The following is a 7,034-nucleotide window of genomic DNA, read 5'->3' as shown; positions in this document are numbered from 1 at the left end:
CAAAACTGTACATTGGAATATTGACAACCATACTAGGTAATTTACTGTACATTAGAGGGGGTTGGGGGGGGGAACACTGTACAAACAAGCAAAACTGTACATTGGAATATTGACAAAACCATACTAGGTAATTTACTGTACATTGGAGGGGGTTGGGTTAGGACATTTATAGGGGCCAGTTTCGAATTGCAGTCTCCCATAGGTGTTCTTTGAGAGTGGTTTTGAAAGTGGGTAGTGGTTCACATTCTTTTGCTTCTCTGCAGCTAGACGCCTGTTTGCACCCTGAGCCTGAGGTCGAGCCGTCAAGGGGACGTTTGTTCAAGCATTCAAGAGGCCAACAGTTTTTCTTTTTGTATTTAAATTGTATTTCTGTTTAAACATATTCAACACAGGAATGTACAAAAATGTACAAATGTATACTCTTTTTTAGACTCTTCTTGTATCAAAAACAGTACTGTATTTGTAAATCTGGTATGTCATCATAAATGTATAGATGTAGCAGTACTGTCTATCTGTATCATGTCATGTATGTCATATGTTATGATGAATTGAAAATGGGGGACCCTGATGTAAACAAGACGAAAGTCTTTCTCTGGTCTGCATCCCCTTAACAATTGTGTGTATTGAGCTGTACTGTATTGTACCCATTCTGCAATCTGTTAATAATGTTTTCAATCAATCAATGCAATTCTGACATACAGTATACTGTGTGTCTGCTGTACTTATCTCCATAGACTATACGTATCTTCCACTGCTGTTAAGTACCAGTGGGCTGTCGCCAGTACACAGTCCACGTTCCTGCCCTGCTGGTCTCTGACAGGGACAAGTTGCAGGTTGAAAAAGCCCTCAGCTCTGAACTCGGCAGAATCTGCACCTGGCTCGCTGATAACAAACTAGCATTAAACACCTGGGTAAAACAGAGTCCATTCACTTTGGATCAAATAGCAAACTGGTGACAATATTGTCACAAGGAAAGATGAAATTACCTACCTGGGTTCCATCCTAGAGCATCTAGAGAGCAAATATTTCCTGTGACAAAATGGCAACCAATGTACTCAAAAAAGTCAACCAACGAACAAGATTTGTGTACAGGATCTCCTCTCTGGTAAATAAGAATACCCTGAAGACTCTAACAGCAGGAGCACTCATTCAAGGGTTCTACGACTATGCTTGCACCTCAAAGGCCCTAAAAACAAGATTACAAACATCACAAAACAAACTGGTCAGACTACTGCTTGACCTTACTCCTAGAACCCACCTCACCCCTGCCCATTTTGACAACCTAGGATGGCTTAGAGTAGACGACAGAGTACAGCAACTTGCAATGGGCCTGGTCTACGAGATACACTACACCACTATAAGATACCCATGTACATGTCAAAATACTTCTTAAAGGTCAGTGAATTCCACGACACCAGACAAACTGTTCAACCCAGATTCGGCTCAAACAAGGGACTAAACACGTCTCTCACAATTATGCCACAACAATGTGGAACGGCGTACCCACAGCCGTAAAGGAATGTGAATCCCTACCCTCCTTCAAAACCGCTCTCAAAGAGCATCTACGGGAAGCTGCAATTATAAACTGGCCCCGGTAAATGTCAAAACCCCCCGCCCGGCCCACCATTGTACAGTTTCTTCCCCTTCGGATGTATATATTTTTTATGATCTTTTTCTTACACAGTACAGTATATTTGTATGTCATAAATGTCTTGATGAATTGAAACTGGAGGACCCTTATGTAAACAAGACGAAAGTCTTTTTCTGGTCTTCATCCTCTTAGCAGTTGTTAGTATTGAACTGTACTGTATTGTACCCATTCTGCAATTAATAACGTTTTCAAAGTGTGGCTCCAGGGTGCAGTACACCACTGAAGCCAGCAGGGGGAGCTGGTTGACTGGACACTGCTGGAGTGGGTCTCCATCACAGCAACGAGCCTTCTGTATTTATTATAGAGCTCTTCGAGTTGAACCAACAAGCCTTCTGTATTATAGAGCTCTTTGAGTTGGACCAACAAGCCTTCTGTATTATAGAGCTCTTTGAGTTGAACCAACAAGCCTTCTGTATTATAGTTCTTGGAGTTGAACCAACAAGCGTTCTGTATTATAAGTTCTTTGAGTTGAACCTTCTGTATTATAGAGCTCTTTGAGTTGGACCAACAAGCCTTCTGTATTATAGAGTTCTTTGAGTTCAACCAACAAGCCTTCTATATTATAGAGCTCTTTTAGTTGGACCAACAAGCCTTCTGTTATGGAGCTCTTTCAGTTGAACCAACAAGCCTTCTGTATTATAGAGCTCTTTGAGTTGGACCATATGAAAGGAAAGGGGGAAAGAGTGGAGGAAATAAAACACAAATAGAAAACGATCAAAGTACATGAATCAACAGATTGTGATGCATCAGTCAATAGACAATTATAGAAAACAATTAAAAGGCCAAGTTAGTTATATTTACCAATGTCTCAGGGTATGAATATGAGCTTCCTCTCGTTTTTAGACCAATGATACTTAATTTATTACTTTCATTGATTGAATAAAGTCTCACTAACAACTCAATGATTTAAAATGGTATAAAAACCTACTGAGGCACTTAGTCACTTTAAATGCACCTACACATTCATTAGGCTTAATCAAATAGCCTTAATCTATAAAACTGGAAATGTGTAATTCTTACAATTTGGCCCCTTTAAATGCAGTAGGACTATATTAATTTAATTCGAGGGACTTACCATTAGAACTCAGACAGGAAGCAATGTGTAACTAAACACTGGTGTTACATCTTGTTAAATAAAAGAGTAGGCCGGTGGAAGAAACAGGTTACAACAAATCATTTTCTACTGAAAACAATGTGGAATTCAAAGAATACTGCATTGTTTTCCCATACTAAGAAAATATTCCTTCAACCGTTCCAAGGACGTAGGAATAAAAGACGTGACACCATTAAAATAGGAAAAATGAAACGTTCAAACAATGAGATCATTTTATTCAATTTATTTTCCTAATCTTACTTTCACCTTTTCTGTCACTTTTTATATATATTTGTTTAGTTTTTTTTACAATGACTTGAAATGATAAATCCCCAAATAACAATTATGATTACATCTTTCAGGGGGGGGGGGGGGGCAGGGGGTGTCTTCAAAAATAATATACAGCAGTAACCAATACCGTTATCATAATTTATACATATCTTTCAAAATAAGAATAAACTTCAGTTTTACAATTTATGTTTTATACAATATTCTCTTTTTTCTCTTTTAACCTCCCATGTCTCTTAAACGTCAAGCCACACACTACTCCTCGTAGCCATGTTTGTGCCTTGAGCAAACCGTTGGGACATTGGAAGCGTGAGAGCAAAACAGTTCACAAAAAATGACATTAATGTACACAAAATTGTATTTCTTTATAGTTAAAGTTGTACAAACTGACAGTCACATGGTCAGTGCGTTCACCAGGGGTCACCAGGTCAGGTCAGGGTACGAGACACAGAGGGGCACAGTGTTAAGACTTGGAGGCCAGTTCATCAGGGCAAACTCCCAATGTCGAGTTTACGCTCCTTATTGTGTTTTGTACGTGAGAAAGATTGCTTGGGGGGGGGGGGGGGGCTGAGAGCTGTTGATAAGAGTGTACAGTTAAACGTTTTAAGGTCGGTCTTTGGTCATTTTTGAAAAAGCAGGAGTTAAAATGAACAAAGTCTATCTGGGTTAAAGTGCATTAGAGGATTCCACTGAAAGGAGTTTCGCCCCCCTGCTGGAAAGGGAATGACAGGTCTGTGGTCTCCGTAATTGTCTCGTCACTCTGTTAGCAGTCAAAACAGCTGTCAAACGACCCGCCAGAGCCAGACACACTGCAACGAGAGAGCGCAGGGTTAAGGTCTCCCTCGCAGAGCCTGCTGCTGTAGTCGGATTGAAATTGTGATGTCGTTCTATTTTAATATAATCACTGCTCGTCGGCTGTACTGTAAATAACTCCGGGTTTATAATTAGCCGTTTGAGGGATATCACCATTTGCACACAAAAAAAGTCAGGATGAATCGGACCAATCGGATAGTTGTATTCAGCGACGCAAGCGATTCAAGTAATCTGAGGGCTTTTAGGAGGCCTCACTAGCTAAACAGTACAACACTGATCCACGTAGGATTAAAGCAGCTGGAAGTGGTATTTTCTCTGTTAAAATAAGTGGTCTACGTGTTAAAATAATAGCTCTACATTCTGACAGCCATCACTGTAAAGAAGTAAAATAATCCGCCAGCAAATTTGGCTATTGTACAAACAAAAGTACAAATATCTAGGGTTCTCTCTCCTGATTGGATAAAGTGAGAAGGGATACCAGGAAATGTATTTTGTGTTTACTGCAGAGCGGAGGGACTGGGAGACCCATGTTACTGACCAGACACTCTATATCAGTGATGGCTGTCGGAATGTAGAGCTATTGAACACTTATTTTAACAGGAAAAACACCCCATACGGCACGCGTCAGTTAACATAATATGCGTGGAGCTGTTGAAACCAGCGGCGCGTAGTGGAGATGAGTGGCTTCCGCGCTGCGCCTGACCTCAGCCGGGAAGACCAACAGCGGCAAACGCCGACTCTGCCGGATCTACGACAACAATGTGCTTTTTTAAGCCAGATCATCACATCAGCGAGGCGGAGAGGAGTGCAGTGACCTCACCGGAACAACCTTTTGAGTTGGTCAGACTCCAGAGAAATCATTCAACTAGAAGACAACATGACGTTTGCTATAAATATGTCTTTTCATTCAAATATAGTTATCCAAAAAAAGAAAAAAAAAGAAATTTCCGTTGAATCAATTGCTGTGAAATCAAACTTTTGCCCCTAAGTGAAATCAAGAAATGCCAAAAAATATTTACAAACGTCCTTTTGGAAGAAGCTAACGGCGCCGTTACTAAAAAAAAAAAAAAAAAAAAAAAAAAAAAAAAAAAAAACGCGTTGTGTTGAAATGATGAATAAATATCCGCTTGCGAGTTAAAACAGGAGAGAAACCCTCAGCTGTGCTACATGCTAGAGAGCAGAATACAGGCTTGTTTCTCTGCAAAAGACAAGAAAAAGAACCTCTCTCTTCCCCCCCCCCCCCCCCCCCCCCCACTATAAAAATACCTAGAATCTACAAGTAGGATAGAAAAAAACTTTACATGTACAAGTCATTTACATCCAAGGCCATGTTCCATGGAGTGGCAGGTGATGAAGAGCATGATGAAGAGCAGGCGAGTGTGTTCAGTGGTGATCCAGGACATCCCGCCCGCCTGAGGCGACGGACCGAGAAGATATCCAGCATCTTAGCTCCCAAAGACCAAAACGTCCCGTTTCTGCGTGAGACGGAAATGTCAGACACCCCCCCCCCCCCAGAGAGTTCTACCGGGCGGTTATGGGTCCGGCGGCGAGGTCCTCGAGTTCTCTCGCTGTAGTCCAGAACTTAAGGAGAGCGGTTCAGAAGGTAGGGCTTCGACGGGCGAAGAGAATATCCGCCCTCAGTCTTTTTCGTCGTCCCTTCGTCACGTTTATTGCTGGCTAAATCTAAAGTGTCTCTTTCTCCAGAATGTCTCCCTCCGGTCCATAAGCTGTGGGATGAAACCGGAGAGACTGGCGTCTTCAAAGTGGCCCTTGAGCCCTTAAGCGGAAATCAAAAGAGCTCTGTTGATTAGTGAAAATACATTTATATCACGTCTTCGAGAGGTTATCAAGTCAAACAGCAGCTCGCACCACTAAGTGCTTCCAAAGCTACGTGACGTCCTAATTATTGTAATTGGTCTTTTTCATCATCTGTGATCTCAATTAGCAACAAATCCCTGTATTAAAAACATTTGAGTATTCTTCCTTCATGTGGGCTTAAAAATCATGTTTTCCATTCAGGATTTCATCCCTTCACAATAAACCCCTTTTTTCTTCTATTCTCTTGACAACTAAAACAAAATGTTGTGTAATCAAAACAAAATCGAGTGCAAAGTACAACTGCTTCCATTACTTCATACTGTACACAGACAGTCAAATATCAGCCTTTTTCAGTCTAATTTCCGTGGACATTAAATCACGCGTCCGGCAGAGATCCTGGGTAACAGAAAGACCTGGATTCGCCGGCTCCCTTTCACCTTCACTCAGCAAGAGACCCCTGGGGCTCAGGTGGGCCAGACTCCACCTCCCAGGCCACTCCTTGGTTTCACTTTCACCTTGATAATTAAATGTATGTAGTGTATACTCCAACAGTCTTTAAAGCTTGTGATTCTCCCCTCTGTTGCAGTTTAAAACCTTGATTTTGTCAATCAAATTGTACATATTTTAAATCGATTGTTATCCTTACTTGTATTATGATTTTATATGCCTTTTTTCTTTGCTCAACTCTGTATGTATGAGGGAAACCTCAGTTGCCTTTCGAGTTTAAATAGGTTTTAGATTAGATTAAATTAAGTTTACGACACATAGTCGTCAGCATAGGCATGGAGTTTGCTTCGTCAGTTAACAGTGTCGGGTATCTACTCCTCAAGGCGAGTACCTTGTGTCGGTTTGTGTTAAGTGTTAGTACCAGAAATGTTAGGCTACTGCGACTGAAACCTTCACATGGGGAGTGACGGGAGGTTCGATTCCCACTGGAGGCTTCCAGCCCACCTGAACTCTGGGACTCTGTTTCATCGTAAAAACAAATGGAGAAGCAGCAAATAATAAATCCACCCGGCTCCTTCTCTCTCTCTGGAGACAGAGTCTCACAAGAACACATTTCATCGTTCTTGTTACTGCTCCTTTTAGGCTACGTTCACACTACAAGCAATAGTGGGCCAAATCTGATATTTTCTTTTTTTTTATCCACTTTTTCTCCCATTTTCTCCCATCCCAATTTCGTATCATCCAATTCAACCCTCCCCTGTCACGAACGCTGTTTCTTGCCTCCCACAAGCCGGCTGCAATGTGGACTAAGTCATACATAGCACAAGTCCCCTCCGGTACTTGAGGTAACAGCAGTCGCATCTTTTCACCTGCGCAGCTCGATCTCTCAGTGGCGAGGAGTAACGCGTGGGAGGCTCACGCTGC

This window comes from Notolepis coatsorum (assembly GCF_963971535.1).
Source record: "Notolepis coatsorum genome assembly, chromosome: 10".
NCBI lineage: Eukaryota > Metazoa > Chordata > Actinopteri > Aulopiformes > Paralepididae > Notolepis > Notolepis coatsorum.
Note: the sequence above shows the minus strand (reverse complement) of the source record.